The sequence below is a fragment of the Chiroxiphia lanceolata genome, chromosome 6 (genome assembly GCF_009829145.1).
Source record: "Chiroxiphia lanceolata isolate bChiLan1 chromosome 6, bChiLan1.pri, whole genome shotgun sequence".
NCBI lineage: Eukaryota > Metazoa > Chordata > Aves > Passeriformes > Pipridae > Chiroxiphia > Chiroxiphia lanceolata.
Genome location: NC_045642.1, coordinates 32,846,476 through 32,864,484, shown reverse-complemented (window position 1 = coordinate 32,864,484; position 18,009 = coordinate 32,846,476). Strand labels below are relative to the sequence as shown.

Sequence of the window (18,009 nt, the reverse complement as noted above, 5' to 3'; positions counted from 1 at the left end):
TTAGTGCCATTGGCAAAATCACTTAGAATTCCTTAGAGTCCTGCATCCAGGTTGTTAGCGAAGATGTTGAAGAGAACTGGACCAAGGATGGAGCCCTGCAGAACCCCACTAGCAACCCGTCACCAGCCTCATGTTACTCCATTCACCATAACTCTGTTCCCGACTTGTGAGCCAGTTCCTCACCCATGGCATAACACAGTTATTCAGCTGTGTGCTGGACATTTTGTCTAGAAGGATACTGTAAGAGACAGTATCAAAAGATTTGCTGAAGTCCAAAAAGATGACATCTACTGGCTTTCCTAGATCAGTTACATGGGTTACCCTGTTGTAGAAGGAAATCAGGTCCAACAAGTAGGGCTTTCTTCTCATGACGACATGCTGGCTGTGACGGATGGCTACGCTGTCCTCCAGATGTTTTTCAATACCTACCAGAATAAATCTTCTCCATGATTTTAATAGGCTCTGAAATGAGACTGAAAGGCCTGTAGTTTCCGTGATCCTCGTTCTTGCTCTTCTTGAAAATGGAAAGAACATTTGCCAGCTTCCAGTCAGCTGGGACCTCTCTGGATTCCCAAGACCATTCAAAAATCATTGAGAGAGGTTTTGAGACGACATCAGCAGCTCTTTCAGGATTCTCGCATTAACCCCATCAGGCCCTACAGATCTGTAGGGATCCAGTTGCAGCAGCAGATTCTACACAAGTTCAGGGTCAACTGGGAGTTGACCCATTCTCGCAGTCATGGCCTTCCAGCTCAGCCCTTGGTCCATCATCACCCATGTTGAAGATAGAGGCAAAGAAAGCATTAAATACCTCTGCCTTGTCTCTGCTCCTGTTTGTGAGGTGACCATCATTCAGTTTTGCATATTTTTTCAAGATACAAGTATTGTATCAGTTTTTATTATTCAGTTATATATCATTTTATAACAATGCCCATAACTTATCATAATTAGTGAGTCCTAACTGTAAGAAGCAGGCAGCATGTACCCAAAACATCCTATCCTATCCTATCAGCAAGCAGTCATTTATTGTAGTGTTTTATTTGCATTTTTTTATAATCTTTAAATAGTTTCAAACTTTCCATATACTTTGAGTAGTATTGCTCTTCATGCCAGCAAAGCTCTTACTATGTACATAAATCCTTGAAGACAAAGGGGAGATCCTAAGGAGAGAGAGGACAAGAACAATCTTCCATCAGAGCCAGATGAGCTTCTTAACTGTTCACCAGCAGTTAACAGTTGTGTGGTATGATTCAGAATCCTGTGCAAGTACAGGAAGGGGTAGGAAAGGTGCAAAACCTTTAGTCAGCACTTCTGTTGAAGACCAGATTGCTGTTTCATAGACCCACAGAAGCTTCTGAGGAAAATATGCCATCTTGTTTTCTCTTGTATTCTTGTTTTAACTCATTGTCTGAGCCTGGAGTTTGAATATGGACAAGGCTGAGTACTGCCAAAAAGAGCAGCCTCACCTCTAGTCTTCTTTGTCTCCAGCTGTGCAGGCCTGCTGCTCTTCTAGGATACAGTGATGATGCAGCCACAGCGGGGGTGTGTCACTGGCGATGCAAGCAACAGTGGTTCTACATACAGAAATAAGAGGAGCAGTCTTAAACCTACTAATTCTTCAGGCAAGAAGTACTGAACATCCTTTATGGCAGCAGGTTGCCAGTACATCAGCTCAGCATAGCACAAAATTGCCGCTTAAGTAATCTACTGTGGTGACATCCATGAAATATGAGCTATTTAACTTGTGGACATTTCCATAAATGTCTCAGCAGTCACAGCTAACGTATGCTGAGTCACTTTTTACTTAGAGAACATTACTTAGAGGAATATCAAGGGAGTCACTAGGCAAGGAAACGGATGGCACAGTCTATTTAGTTCACTGGCAACATACAGCTGTTCAATTAGGAAGAAGAAAAAATAGGTAACTGGTAAAAAACTAGACAAAGTGAGGGTGCATATCCCAAGGAGACCAACTCTATGCTTCATATTGAGTTAAGAAAAGTGATGCATCACATCAAAGCATTTGTCAAAGCATTTGATTTGGAAAATAACAGACACACTACACAGAACATCAATATGCAGAATAAAACAGTCTGCATTATGTGTATTTCACAGTCTTATCTAGGAAAAAAACCTTAGTGTTAAAGTAGTCTGAATTATTTTATCTGCTCCTCTTTTTCACCTCAACTGGCATAGTAATTTCTCACTAAAATATGATTAAATGATTACAAGGAAGTAGCATCATGGAAACTATAGACCCAGTAGCTACAGTCCCAGACATTATGATTAAATTTCATATCCTCGAATGACATCTATGGTTTTATCAGGTCCAAGTAAGATCCATTCTGTAGAGTACATTACTCTTGGTAAAGTGCATGTTTTTGGTTTGGGGTTTTTTGGGACAAAAGACTGTATGTGTAAATGAGAGAACTAGCTAGCCCTTGCCTCTGCTGCACAGATTTGCTAAGCTATGCCCCTCCCAAAACACAAGCAGCTCCCCTAATCTAATCTGAATTCTGAATCATTACGTTACTGAAATGAGACCTACAGTTCTTCTTAAAACATTGCAACTAAAAGCTCTTTTTCAGTTAGAAATAAATACATCTTTTGAACTTTCTTTTTTTAAAGATAACAAATTCTTATGCCAGTTTAAACCTGGTCTAAAGGCTACATCCTATTAGATATCTTCTTAATTACACCAAAATAAACAATGGATTTGGTGCACCCATATTGACACATTAAAATGTAAAATCACCATGAGTAGAACATAACTCACCTCCTTACGATGAAAAGATTTACACAGACTTTGAAATTAAGTATTAAAAGTGAATTTTTAGAAAAAATCAGTAATAGTAACAATAGTAATAACAGAAAGAAGACTTTTTTACTATTAGGGCAATTACATATTCTGTATCTAAACAGAATTGATTTAAAAGATAATGTTATACCATGTGCTGCACTGTTTACCGGTATTTTGAAGCTTATTTCTATTAATAGATACATTCATTACTAAGAAAACCTTTTAATTTCACTGCCTTCATCACCTTATTCAACCTTTTTATAATCTTCCATCAGAAAACAAAGAAGTGAACTCCCTGCTATAGAAGCAGAAGCACTAGAAGAAACTAACAGAAGAATTATGTCAAAGAAGAAAACTGGTTAAGGACTTTCGAACATAATTACAATACCTGTCCCCGACTTCTCTGTTCACCTTGCAATCTGTTTATAAAATTACCTTCATTACTTCCATTGCAAAACAAGGAGTGAACTGTTGTAAATTAAAGCCACATTCAGGCAAAGCACACACAGGTAAAATTTTAACTACAGAACACATAGTGTGGAGCAATGAAAGCAATATTCAGCATAATTCCCAATTGTTTCTCTCATGCAGCTTTCCAAGGAGTAGTAGCAGAGCAATGGGTTTGTGAGAAATACTGCTTCAAGGAGAAAAGCAACTACTCAGAGATATCTAAAAGCTGGAAAGAACAGCTGAGAGTGTTAAATAGGTAGCTGAGAAGCAAACCTGCTCTGCTGATGGATATTTTTTTTTAGTGTAACAACAAAAAATGTCCAGATTTAGTGGCCCTCAAAGTCTAACAGCAACACATCTATTCATTTTGCTGTTCAAAATGTTCTCTTAGAAAGCCAGGAGTCCAGTGCTGCAGTTCTTTCTCTCTAGGAGGATGCATCATTTATTGCTCTGCAGGACAGATGGTCTTCCTCCTTTCCCTGATACTTAAGCAAGAATTGAAACTCCTAACTTTCCCAGCTCTCCCTAGTATCTAATTGTCATTAAGTGACAACCTGTTTCTGAGCACACCATGGCTAACTTTCTGTGCTGTTATGTAGCTAATTAACACATCACAATAGAAAAAGCATGGTACAAGAAAGGTAGTAAAAAACTGAACAGAAGAGCTTGTTCCACGTCACAAGTTCGAAGAAACTGAAATGAAACTACCATAGTATTTGTTTTGTTTGATAGATACAAGCAGAGACAACCTCCATCATTTTCTTCTTCTGCTTAAAATCTCATGTTTCTCCGGTTCTTTCAAATTATCATTTGACTTATAAATATTATCATTAGAAAGATAAAAAGTTATTATCTCTTCTTAAGGGCAAAATATTACAGCTCTTTGCAGCAGCTTAGACATAAATAAAAAAAATTCGTAACATGAAGTTTCCAACTCTAAGCCTACACTGTATTTCCTGGATTGTTGCAACAACAAAACAAAATAACAACAAAAAAACGCAAACACCACAAGCAAAAATCCCACCAAAATTAGAGTATTTAAGTATTTGTATAATGGTTAGAATGATAGCGTGTATTGTTAGCAATAGCAGTTTAAAATACTGCTCTTCTCAACTTTGCAAGTACTGATCTACAGTAGCAAAGAGAGTGTTAAGGAATACAAAACAGAGTCTATGCCAGACAGAGAACTGCTTTATTAAATTTCAGATCTCATGTAACGGTACAGGGGAAGTATTAAAGCATATTACAATCTTGCCAACAAATTCAGATGAAACATAAAGCAGTAACACAAAACACAGGGTTGAAAGTCATTAAGTTAATCCTCAATGCAGAGCTTTTTATACCAAAACCAATTTTTAACCATAAATGCAACCTTTGGCTGTGTCATTCTGTTCCAACTATTTCCACACCAACAACCACAAAATCCAGGACCAAGTCCATGAAACAAAAAATCTGAAACCCAGCTCTCTGAATACATCATCTTTGTGATCTGAAGATGAGGACATCCAAACTCTTGAAACATGAAGCCATAATTTAACAAAAAGATAATCTATACAAGGCATGTAAAGTTAATTAAAATTGTTTTTAAAATTTTATGGTGGACTGAATAACATGATGGTGCCTCACTAGAAACAAATACATTCTCAGTAGCTAAACTGCCCCGAACTTGTTTCTGGAGCTTTATAGACCACTGTATCCCCTGAAATAGCTGCAAATATGCTTATTACCTTTTTAGTGCACAGGAGATGGAAGAAAGTAGGGATGATACTCTGGGGTTTAGAACTTATGCTCACCATTTATATTAAAAATGTGTGTTATGTTTGACTAGCCAGGCTGGAAAACAAATGTAAAATACACGTATTACTCACACCACCTGGCCTTAAAAATGTTTAAAAGATGTCTAGACTGCAAAACTAGAATTATACAGAAATTATTGACTTCTATTGAAGTCAATAAGAGTGTAGTTTCTGAGTAATAAAATATTTTTAGTACAGTGATCTTCTCTAGAAAAGATCACAATTCCTGACAAATATTTTCAGTTGTACAAAGAAAGTCCCTTTGTTCAGATTTTTGCTCCTATGATGAGATGTATATAATGTCAATGGTGTCCTTGAAACTGATGGTTCCTGTTCAGTGCAGTTCTTAATAATGGTTGCTTGTAAAACAGCTTAGCTCTCCACAGTATTCCTTCCAAAAAAGGCTGACATACTCCTGTGTTAGTAGCTTCCATTTTACAGGAGATACGTGGTCCCAAAAAATAAAAGAAGGTTTCCAGCATTATACTTCCTGTAAAAATGTTTCTCCTGATATTTGTGTTGAAATCCCTATTAAAAATCAACTATCAAACTTAAAAAAAAACCTATTTAAATTATACTCCTTAATATCCATGTTTTAATGCTGACCCCTTTCCTATATGATTTTGTATTTGAAAGACAGAATGACAGGAAACAGAAGCTCAAAATAGAAAAGAGAAAAACAAGGAGGGAAGATGTTAAAGCGGGCAGCAGAACGTGGAAAACACCCCTTTAACTGTAAAATGCCAGAGCTAATCAAAGATTTCTGAAGACATAAATACGTGCTTGAAACCTCTCTTCTCAAATACAAAACTTTGAGTACTCAAATCATTACCCATTTTCTATGCCTAGTGACAAACCAACAGTCCATCTCAACAACGCAAGATATTTTCCTGTAAGTGCTCCTCTAGCATGCCCATCTTTCTGAAAAATGGAAAAATTCCAATCCCCAGAACAGAAACTAACTTTAAAAAATATATGTTACCATATCACTCTTTGTACCTACTTCCAGCAAAATATTGAGCCAAATGATTCTTGATCTTTCTTCCAACACAAAAAATTACTCAATACAGCTTTTACAGACTAACACTTCTGAAGTAACACGTGTTAGCCTAGGCAGGACCAGCATGAAGAACTTCTTTCTGCTAGATCAGCCTTGACTAGAAAGTACCGATTTGAATATTTTGTAAGGAAATTTCCCATTGTTTATGATTAAAAGGTATGCAAATACAAGATGACATTTCAGACCTATAGGACATTATATTAGGCAGAAACCCTTGATTCACAAACTGTTAACAGGCTTCAGCGAATTAGCTGAACTAATGGTGTTCCTGCAACACTAATAGAAACTCCAGGTTACCCAGCACTTCTGATGCATTAGAGCCAAATGTACCTTCCAAGGTACATATACTTATAAAACTTATAAAACTTAAATGGCCATTTGCATAGTATAGATGGGTCAGGTAGTTTATGTAGCCTTTAAAACAACAGAATTGAGTGCATAAATAAGTAAACTATCTTCTTTCTTATTGGGTTCCAATATCAACAGTGGAGTGCAATATTGAGTGTAATATCAACATATGACAAGACCAGGACATTTAAATTCTGCAACCACAAAGTCTCATTTTCACTCCAGTACTTCCCCACTAAAGCCATATATGTGAAGAACCACCACAAACAAATGCTTCTGGATTCTCAGAGGCTCTCAAGGCTCTCTGAGGCCACAAGACAGCCTTGGTAAATCATTTCTAACTGGTGAGCTGATCTATACAACAGGAATCAAAGAAATGGATGTAGGGTAATCACATGACAAAAGAACCCTTTCTGTATTAAAACTCCCTTGGATGAGAATAGATGGAACACATATGAAAAGCAATTATAATCTCCAGATAACATGCACTTTTAGATTTCCTATTAAATTTTGTCACCTAATGCATCTCAGAGTTCACATATTTTATATACCTTTCATCTAGATTAAGCATCTTACTGAAATCTCTTATAACACACAAATAATATCCCAACTTTTTGCCCATGACCTGTAAAACATGAAAATGTATTGCAGTTTTCATAATTTTGTTAAGGAAGTAATTTGTATCACTCTCTTCACATTCTCTGAAACACAACCCATCACTGTTTATTAACAAAAGAGGAAGCTACACATGAGACTATACAGAGTCATAATGTTGAAATGAGTGATAATTACAGGCTTTATAATATCTATATTTTATCTAAAAGCTGATGTACATTTTAACAATGATACTGCAATGAAGATCACGTAGAGAAAGCTCTTTTAAAACACTATATTCTGCTTATGATTACAGTTGAAACAGAACATTATCATTTCACAGAAGTGTTAAGAGGGTCAAAGACTTAAACTCAATTTGGCCTGTTAATGCACTATTACAAAAGAGAGAACAGCAATAAGGAAAACGAACAAAAGAAGAGAGAACCATGGAGCACACATAGAAACTACTAAGAAATATGTAAAAATTTATAGGATTATTCCTCTAATTCCTCAAACCCATTTTCTGACATAGTTAAGTATAAAATTTAAAAAAGGAAAAAATTAGGAACAGCCATTGAATTTTTCAACACTAGAAAAAATTAAACTGATGGAAAATAAATAAATAAATAATACATCTTTAAAAAAATCCTGGATAACACTGTTCTTGAACAGTAAAAAGAGTAGGGGAAATTTAAAAGAAAAGGGCATGTAATACTTAAAGTTTCTATTTTTTAATATTTATTTTAAATATCCAGGTAAGAGTTTTACTACTACACTGCAGGTTGAGTAAGAAATGTAATGTATCATTTCTTCTTTCAGAAGAAAATAATTTCCTGTCAGGTCTACATTTGAACTTGAGTACAAAGAAGGAAATAATGGCTTGGAACAACTAGCGATTCAAGGAAGACAAATAATTCTGTTCTGTTGAAGAGCTTTGTTAGGGCATGAGTTGAACCTTGCAGAGGCAAACAGTATTATGACTAAGGAAACTGAAATGGAAGTGCACTGGGAGCACCAGCAGACGCTAATGGAAACTCTGATAGCAAGTAATACATTTGTTTCTTACTCACAGTACTTTCTGAATATAACCTGCGATTATTTGGAAATATACAATATAATTTGTGCAAGTGGATTTTTTTTTCTTCTCTTTTAAATTTTTATCTGTGCTAATACACCTTTTGCAATTTTAGTTTCAGAAAGCAAACAGACCTGTCTTCCCCAAAGGAGACTGACATGAAAATTCTCATCCAGTGTAGCCTACTTCAATTTAGCAAAGCAGTATGTATTTTTTTCCTGGCACAACTGCGTCAGCAAGTTAAAAAAAAAATCAAAGATGTCACACAACATGTCTTCATGAAACTGTGTTGGCAGAATTCAACCACACACTGCAAAAATGTCCAAAATCTGTTTGACAAAGATGACTAGTTTGGAAGAAGTTACCAAATGAGATTTCCATCACAAATTCAACGATTTCACTGTTTAAGAGGTTGCTAATAAAAAAAAATCTGCAATGGCTATTATAAATATGAAAAGTCTTTAATGTAGTAAGTATGTTAACTAGCAAACCAGCAGACATTAAAGGAGAGAAAGAACAAAGGCGATCTGCACACATATCCTGAAGAAATCACTCTTAACACAGTAATGGCCAGTCTGAAACAGACTATTTCAAGAAATAATGCTTTTAAACAAACAAATAAAATCCCTCTACACTTCGGTCAGGTTTTTACACTCTCCATCTCATTCCTAGGCATTTGGCAGGGGAAAAAAACCAACGGAGCAGATAAGTCTATTGTCCTTCTTCCAGTTCTTTTGGACTAGAACAGAGTTTCCTGACTGCTGAAGAGGCAAACTAAAAGGAAAATATCACAAAAAACATTCTTTTCAGTTTGCCTCTGGAATGCAAAGTACCACTAAAAACACTGCATTCCAGAGAAAGATACATCCAGCCTATAGAATTTGAAGCAAAATGTCATTACCAAAATTCACAGCCTTATAAATAAGGGAGACTTTCTTAAGTGACAGCAACAGCAACTCTTACAGAATTTAAAGATTTTAAATGAGTTTAATAGCTTATAGCACAATCAAAGTTATATTTGTCATTTCTCACCCCATCTCTCCAGCTTTACTTGTAAAAAACGTTGCCTTAGTATTTTACTGAGATTTTCCTAAGGAAAAACATTTCAGGAGGCAGTATTTGGTATGGACAATTGAAGCTGAAATAATCAGAGTGTCACAAAGTTATAACTGAGAGTCTTATAATGAAAAACGCCTGAACAACTTTAATGTAGCTCGTAGTAATCAGTCTTGTTGGGTTTTTTAACTGAGTATCAGAAAAACAAGATTATTTTACATGACAGATTAAACAGAAAGGAGCTCCATTTTTCATGATAAATGAAATACAAGCCATATTACTTCAAATACCAACACTGATCCCCATATCTTCTCTCCTAAAGAAGATTCCTGGAGCTAATAGATATTACAGCACTTCCAAGAATGAGGCTGCCCTCCTGGCCTAGGTCTCTCAGTCCAACCCAGCACAGCAGTTAATTTCTGCCTTCCTCAGTGAAGACCAAAGACATCTCCACCATATTCCAGACCATGTCTTCTTCATTTCTTACCACATACAGAAAATGAAAATCTGTTCAGCATATCTATCCAAAATTCAGAAGGTAGCAAGTACAATATTATCATGGCAACTGGAACTTACACTCTCACCTTACACAGAAGATACGTACTCAAACTGTTAGGATTCAACGGGATTCAAAAGATACTTATAAACAAGGAAGTAAACAAACAATATCCCAAACTCTCCTTGCTGGTAAGAAAACCTGTGATTAGCTCAGCTGGTTAGAGCATGGTGCTACTAATCCCAAGGATGTGGGTTCTGTCCCTGTACAGGCCACTCAACAGTTGAACTCAATGATCCTTGAGGGTCTCTTCCAACTCAGAATATTCTGTGAAAAGAGTATTTTGCCAAATCTGGAAATTAAAATAAATTTTAGAATTACCTAATCTATCTTAAAATAAAGACAGAGTTCATTCCTCAATAACAGAATTACATGATATTCTGGGCTTTACTGATTTTGCATTAATATAATATATACACCTTATTCAGACAAATAAGCCTCCCCTACAACATCACTAACACCTTCCCTACATCTTTTGTACCTAAGATGAATACTCTCAATGAAATTTTGTAACTTAAAATAGAAAACCACTGTACATGTATACAGGAGATCATGGCTAATACTCAGGTGAACTCTCATAGTGATGTAAAAATTAATTACAGGCAAAAGGAAAAAATCTTTTGTCTCATGTTACAGAGGTCTTAATGAAAAGTTGCACTAATTAATAGTCAGCTGCTTTTCAAGTAATAAACAAACAAACAAAAAACTATACTAGACCAAACAAGTTTGTACAGACCTCTATTCACGTGTCTAAAATGTAATCTTTATATATTTCAACAGAAACATAATATATTATCAGGAAAAGTAAAACAAAAGCCAAATCACACTAATAGTGAAAAAAAGATATGAACTTGCAATATCATATTTGTACATGTTAGACTTGGGTCATAAACTGCACACATGATTTTTTCCAGTTTTAACTTAGATAAATACACTCCCTAAAATAAAACAATTTTTATCAATGGGTAAGTTTTACAGGATACACAGTAATTTGTTTCCACTTCTGGTAGCAAGTATAGGATTTCTACAGAAAACCAAAGTGAATTAAATAAACCTTTCTTATATAAAACAATGGTTGTCTTGTTAATCTTTATCCAAAAGCTTTAATTTTGCTTGTCCAGACAGCCAACATTTCAAAAAGAACTGTATCTTGTTCTGTATTGTATTAATATCTTTACGTTCTCTAAAGCAAGAAAGTACATTTTTATTTATTTAATTACTGAATGCCTATGCTTGTCAGTGTCATGATGATATTTAAACGAAGCATTTAGTACATAGCCTTTCAGATCAAAGATCTTTCACCAAACATTACTTTGAGAGACACAGGTGGCCCATATATTCTGAAGTTTAAAGTCAATACAGTATTTAAGGAAAGCAAAGAAGAAAACTAAAAGGCTATGTTACTGTAAATGTTTGAGCTATTTCATGAGCAAGGGAAGCAATTCCAGGTGCAAAAGGAGGTGCAAGTGTTAAGGAGGCTTCATTGCTGAAGACAAAAGAGAAATGGAATTTAAAGAACAATAACAGCAATTAAAAAATCTTCTCATAACAACATTTTATACCCTTAGAAGAACCCCTCCATAAAATCCAGCAGGTTTTAAATATATTTTTCTGTAACTAAAGGTCAAAACCACTGCCCCCCCAGTAAGTTCTTACGAATCAAGAACAATTTTCTGGAATAATGTATTTGACAAGTTAACAAATCTATTTTTAACTATCCATATTTAAAAAAAAAATGCAATGGTTGAGAATAAACTCAGAAATATTTTTAACTTTTCCCCCTTCAAAAATTTTACTGGTCTTGAAATTACTTTAGTGTTAAGGAATCTTGAGTTGTTTCAAAAACTCTATTATTCAAGTTTTGAAAACCTTGGCTGTACTAAATAAAATGGGTTATAATTGAGATGACCATATTAACACTTCAAACAAAAAAGTGTTAAATCAGAGAACTATGGTTGCATTTGTTTTCTTCAGCGCAACTTCCTTCTAGCAGAATTTCATCCATAGTTAAATGGTTTTGACGTATGACTACAACTAACAAAAAAATTATAAATCCAACTGCTAGGAGAGATTATAGGTTTTCCAAAGGCCTGTTGAACAAGTAAGAATATTAAGTACTGGGGTTTAGATATACATTTAGTCTGCTTTACTAGTCCTAAGTGCAAATGAATTAACCTTTTTAAAAGTCTTGAAAATGGTTAATTGTTTACATGTCATAGCAATTTTCTTGGTCTGTGTCCTATCATGGAACACAGAATTTTTATTAAACTCAGCAAGTCTGTCAACACCAAATGCACTTTTACCAATAATAATGTTTTAAAGGGTTTATAAAACTCAAATTATTTTAAGATTAAACAGGTTGCATAGATCCCCCAAGGGGGTTATAACTTAAGCAACATGAAACCCCTCATGGGAAAAAAAGCAATAAGATTAACACATGAAGACACAGTATTTCAATGTAATAAGCTTACAATACTGCAGGATAAAAAGAATGTCTTTGAGAAAATTGTCAAATCTTAACATAATAAATACTGATTTTACTTCAAGATTTTAGTAATGCCATTTAAAATAATCTGTAAGACTCAATGACTCTCTAAATGGAGGACAGAAGCAATTCAATAGTAAGAATTTAAAGGCTCTATGTAATTTTCTAAGGGCCCAAATCAACAAAACATATATGGTCTTGTGAAGATACTAAACCCTCCATTATCGCCACATATATCTAGTCTGGCAACACTTACAGGCAAGCAAAATCACAAACATTATTCTGGAAAGATGTAATGAAATGGCATGAGACTGCTAAGTGATCACGGCAAAAAGAAAAAACCTCCCTCGGATTGCAGGCAGATCTAGGCTCTACAGACTCCACTGCCACAGAGGAGGGTTGAACTATTCTGATCATTAGACATACAATCAGATTTTTAAAAAAATCAACAAAAAATGACAAGAACAAACTTCTGCTTGGTCACTAAAATATTAATGCAGTCTTTGCTCCTACTGTCTCCCAAATATGTGCAAGTCACAACTACAAACTACAGCAGTGACATATCAACAATAAAAAGAGAGCCTGTCATCAAGGAGTAATGTCTAAATATATAAAACATGCTGAAATGTTAGAAACTATTTATACTTGATTAAGGTTCAGAGTCCACTGAGTTATATCTATTTTATCACTCCAAGATGGCCAGTTTCTTGCGTTTTTGGCACTCTTCCTGATACTTAAAAGCTAATGGAATATACATTCAGATTATATATATTTTCAAGTCATACGAGCTCAAAGGTAGAAAACCAATATATTTCATATCAAAAGAGCTAAAGAAAAATTTAAAGCTGACTAACTTCCTCATATTTGAAGAAGATAGGGTGGAGAAAGGGATGCTAATTTTTGAAAACAGTAACACAAAGGCATATGGAAAATTTTTTTTAAGAACTGAACTCATTCAGCTCCTAAATACTATAGCAAGCAGCAAAAAGCCATCCAACCCTCAAGTCTTAACAAAGACATCTATGATTGTTCTTGCTTTTCTTTTCCTACTCTTGACCACTCTCTAGAGAGTTTAATTTGTGTTTATTTGCATAGGCTGCTTTTGACTTTTGGTTCCATTTTCAAACATGTTGTTTGAGCAAGTTAAAGCAGGACCAAAGCTTAAGAAAAGATCACCCTGTTAAACGACATTGTAAAGGCCCTAGGCCTTTTCCTAGTTAAACAAAAAAACCCAAACCCAACCAAAAAAAAAACACCCTGCAGTTCCTCATATCCCAGACAGAAATGTCTCTTCACCATATTTTTATATCCTGACAAATGTCAGCATAAAGTTGACACTCATTACCTTGGCATTTATTTTTAAAAACAGACATTTCCCAATTTTTATTTGGTATTTGCCTATCACTTCCTCTTTAGAGATACGAAAATCTGTAAAGAGAAACTGAAAGGAAAATTCCAAATTTTCTGGAAATTGCTATCTAGGTAAGAAAACCTCTACAGAGAGTCTAATCTTTTCCCCATGCCTCTATTTCAATCTTAACAAGTTGCAAAATGTTAGGGAAACATTGTCCTATTCTCTACTTACCACATGATTAAGTCACCCATGGCCATGTAGCTGTACACCTTACACATACAGCTATTAAAAAAACCATACAGGAACATGCATGTTCATGGCACTTGACTTTTAGTGAGATAGGCTGAACTCAAAACTAATTTCCATTGCTCACACGATAGTTTGATTCATACCAAACTGCAACTTTCTATCTCTAGACATTCTGACTACGGTCCTTCAAATTAATTTAATGATGTTATGGGTTGACAGTTTCTTTTTCACAGTAATACAAAAAGCAGTTATTCTTTCTTCCACTTTCCATTTAATCCAAAATTGTTTAACTGTTTCTGCTGAAACTTACCCAAACAAGCCAATTCACCTGCAAGTACAGTCCAAACTACCTGAAAGGTGAAAACGTCAGAATATTACGTGCAATTTACCTAAACTTCATAGGAATACTACTGGTATACTTGTAGAGATATCTTTAAATGTCTACAGAATGGTTTAATGATAACACTTGCACAAGACATTTCTACAAGTAAAATGATTATTAAACCATCATGAACAATTCAAAGGATGGGTGAAAATAAATAACTAAAACCAGAAACATAACCAAAACTTCTCTGTAATTTCTCAGCTCCTTTTTAAAATCGACAGATTTCCTGTGAAGCTACAAGAAAAGTAAGGACTCATTATGATTCCTGCTACACTCTTGAGAAAACAAGTATCACAAGACAAGACTGTGGGACAGCTGGAAGAACTAATTATATACAGTTCCCAGACCAACTCTCTGTTGTATCATAATGTGATTTAATATTGCATTCGAAAAAGGAGAGTGTGCAAAACAGCAAGAGAAGGGTTTCTCCAGAACGTCAGTATGTGTCCTTTTCCTGCATGTAAAAGATATTAGCAGATGTCAGTACACAAATGCATTCTAAGGCAGGATAACAGTTCATTAACCTCATCTGCAACGGTGACTCCGATAAGCTTTGCAACAGTAACAGACTGTCTGAACGCTGTAAATATTAATCACGTGTTTCCCATTCATCTGCCCTCCTGAGCGCATTTGATGGCATTTGCACCCATCAAATTTTAGAGAATTATAACAATCCGCATTCCCCGCTTATCTGTACGTATCCCGCACATCAGACTAGAAGAAAAAGAGTTTTAAGAGTCATTTTGTGGCGGGGGAAAGTAATTCAGTAATAATTTACACTAATAGCCCAGGCAGGAAAGAGGGAAGGAGGAAAGCTACGGACTTTCTTAGGACTGCAAGAGAAACTAAGAGATCTCAGCCCTCGTGATCCCGCAGAAGCTATCTAAAAATAACCACCGAGAGAGCAGATGAGATGCTAACGAGGACTAAAGAGACCCCCTCCCGCAGTCTTGAGTTAGTGGGTTTATTTTGTAATCCACTCGATTGCGACAGAGCCACTGGGGGGAACGGAGCAGATGGGCAGAGCGGTGGGCAAGCGAACGAAGGAGTATTACCTTGAGAGAAGCAGCGCCCCGGGCTGCGATGCTCCTGCTGCTGTTTCAGGCGCAGGGGAGGACACAGGATGCCGAGTAGCTGCAGAACTGCAGCTGCCCCGCGCTATTCCCGGCCACCCCCCCCTCCTCCTCCCCCCGACCGCTGCCGCCTCCCGGCTAATTCCCGGCGCGGAGCCCCGCGCTGTGCGCGCGCCCCGCCGCTCGCTCCCGGCGGGGGGGGCGTCAGGACTGACAGGCCGTCTGACCAATCGGCGGGCTGCGCGGCGGCGCGCGGACGCTCCGCGCGGGGCACGGCGGCGGGCACGGGGCCCTCGGGGCACGCGGGGCGGTGCCGCTCCGGCCCGGCCCTCGGCGGGAGGGCCCCGCTCCTGCGCCGCTTACTGTGTCCCCAGACAGGAGCTCCGGCAGAGCGGGGGCTCGGGGGAAACCAACGCATCAAGGCGTCAGCCTGCTTATTTTTGTCATTAACAGCCGTTGCATAATCCGTCAAATCTGTTCTGCTCCTGGAAGAGCATCGCTGCCAATCCTGTCCCTACCGCTCACCCCAGTAATTGCAATACAGCCCTCAAGCAAGTCAGACATAACTCTCAGCTGCGACATTAGAGGACAAGGAGTCCTTCCCTTTACTCTTAGCACTGCTTAGAGAGGTAAATACAAGCCGCATTCCTAAACCACCTCGTAAAATACCTAGCTATTTCAAAGAATAGAGTTTTAGATAGAGCAAGGACAGCTTATTAGTCCAAATGTTACTTTTCTACAAGTAATCTTCCTTCTACTGGTCTCTGAAAGTTTTCCATTCTAGAGGACACCATAGAAAAAGCAAAAGGTCTTTGGAACAACTTACTTAGGAAAAAATATTAGAGACAATTCAGAAGTAACAGAGTTAGGGTTAAATTATTTCTAGTAGCCAACGCAATTGGGAGAAAGAAATGGTCTTCTGATTACCATTGGTGTTTAAGACCCTTCTCAGTATTCAGACATTGCACTGTAACCTCCAGTCTCCTGAAAATGTCACATTGGTTCTGCTTCATTAATTAGTTTATTCTTTATTAGCTCATGGTGCTGATTTCTCATAAACAGTTATGATTTTGCTGAACTTAAGCAGAAAACATAACCTCTCTTTGAAATACTAGGGAACATTAGATTCCTATCACTTTAGACCTCTCACAGCTTCCTTTCCTTTTGAAATCTTAGCAAATTGAGGTTTTCTCTTTTTTACCTGAGATTTTCTGACCATCAATTGGACACCTATACAAGCTCATACTCTGCATATTGAGATATGTCTGCAGACTAGAGAATGGAAAAAACCTTGGCTGAAAGTACATCTTGCTCTTCTGATGTTTATTATTTTCAAACAAAGATTAATAATTACTTTGTTAGTAACTCCCCTTTCTGCAAGCATGTGGTTTGTATGGAGACAGAATTCACAGAAAGCAACCAACATGAAACAATTATGTCAGGCTGCAATGTAGGGCACACTGAGAGCAAAACCTAATCTCTGAGAGGTTTCCACTTCATCTGCACTCATCTGCATAATCAGCTTTTCATCTTGTCATAGGATAAATGCAACCTGCCTTCTGCTTCATTTACCCTATATAGAACAGCAGTATAGATATATATGAAACAAGTGTTAAAGAGTTTATGTAGGAATGTATTTGGAAAAGAACTTGAAACCATTCATTTTTAAAAGGAAATTAAAGGTTGGAAGTCATCTATTTGCTAAGTTAATACACTAATTAGAACTGAAAGCTATTCACTACCTCTAGTATGCAAACTGACCCTGCTTTAGAAGAAACTTTACTTTCAGCTACCCTTTAATTTCTTAATCTATGACTTTGTGGATGGTAATAAATGGTAGTTCCTGCTTAAACCTTTCAGGAACTTTTGTAAACTGCTAAATTCCAGTGAATAAGCTGTTGAGTGGAGCTAGTGTTATTATCACTTAGTTTATCAGAGTGTGGAAGGCTCATACAAGTGAAGACCATCATGGAACAAAGGAATGAGTAACTGCCTCCTGTTCAGGCTGCTCCTTTATTTTGAAAAGTATCACCAGAAATCATAGCTAATCATCAATGAAACACTTTAACAAAAATATTTTCAGAAGCAACGTCTGATTTACTTTGATGCCTGGCAACCTAAGTGTAAAATAAATTGTAAGGACTAACACTGAGAATATAGGCTGACCAGCTGCATATTTATAATTCTTTCTGCTCTTCTCTCAAAGGATGAATATTTTTCTGTACTATTGTCAGAAGAATGTTTATAAAAATGTATGGGTAACCTCCTAGAGGTACATGAGGAAAACACAAACTGTGTGATATGAAAAGGGGAGTAGGAAATATATTGCAGCTTGCTGCCAAAGCAATTGTTACCAGTCTATTTGCACTTGAAGAACTAAAAAGCAAAAAGCTTTCATCATGCATAAGCCAGCTTTATTTTCCTTTTTTTTCCCATGCCCGCAGCAAATTCTCATCCCTGAACAGGTGTTTCAGTTTTTTAATATGTTTATTTTCCTGTCTTAAAATTGCACATCAGAGCTGCTACTTCAGTAAAATATGGATATAAGGTTTAATATTTTCATCTTTAAATGAATACTTTGAATTCTCAATAAATTCAGCTCTGTAATGCAACAATTCGTTGTCTACGCATATTTGAATGGCCACTTTTGAACCCAAAAGAATTAAATCTGTTCTTGACTTGAATGTATTTATGGCATAGCATATATGCCCAGTACTCTTTATTCTTC

General features: G+C 36.5%; 1 protein-coding gene across 2 annotated transcripts in view; it reads right to left on the bottom strand.

The window, feature by feature from the left end:
• Positions 1–15,343, bottom strand: part of FMN1 (formin 1) — a 183,245-nt gene extending 167,902 nt beyond the window's left edge. For both annotated transcript variants that reach the window (XM_032691135.1, XM_032691138.1), the window contains exon 1: positions 15,264–15,343. The gene's annotated coding sequence lies outside the window, so the exon portion shown is untranslated. The remainder of the gene's footprint in view (positions 1–15,263) is intronic.
• Between the last annotated feature and the right edge of the window lie 2,666 nt (positions 15,344–18,009).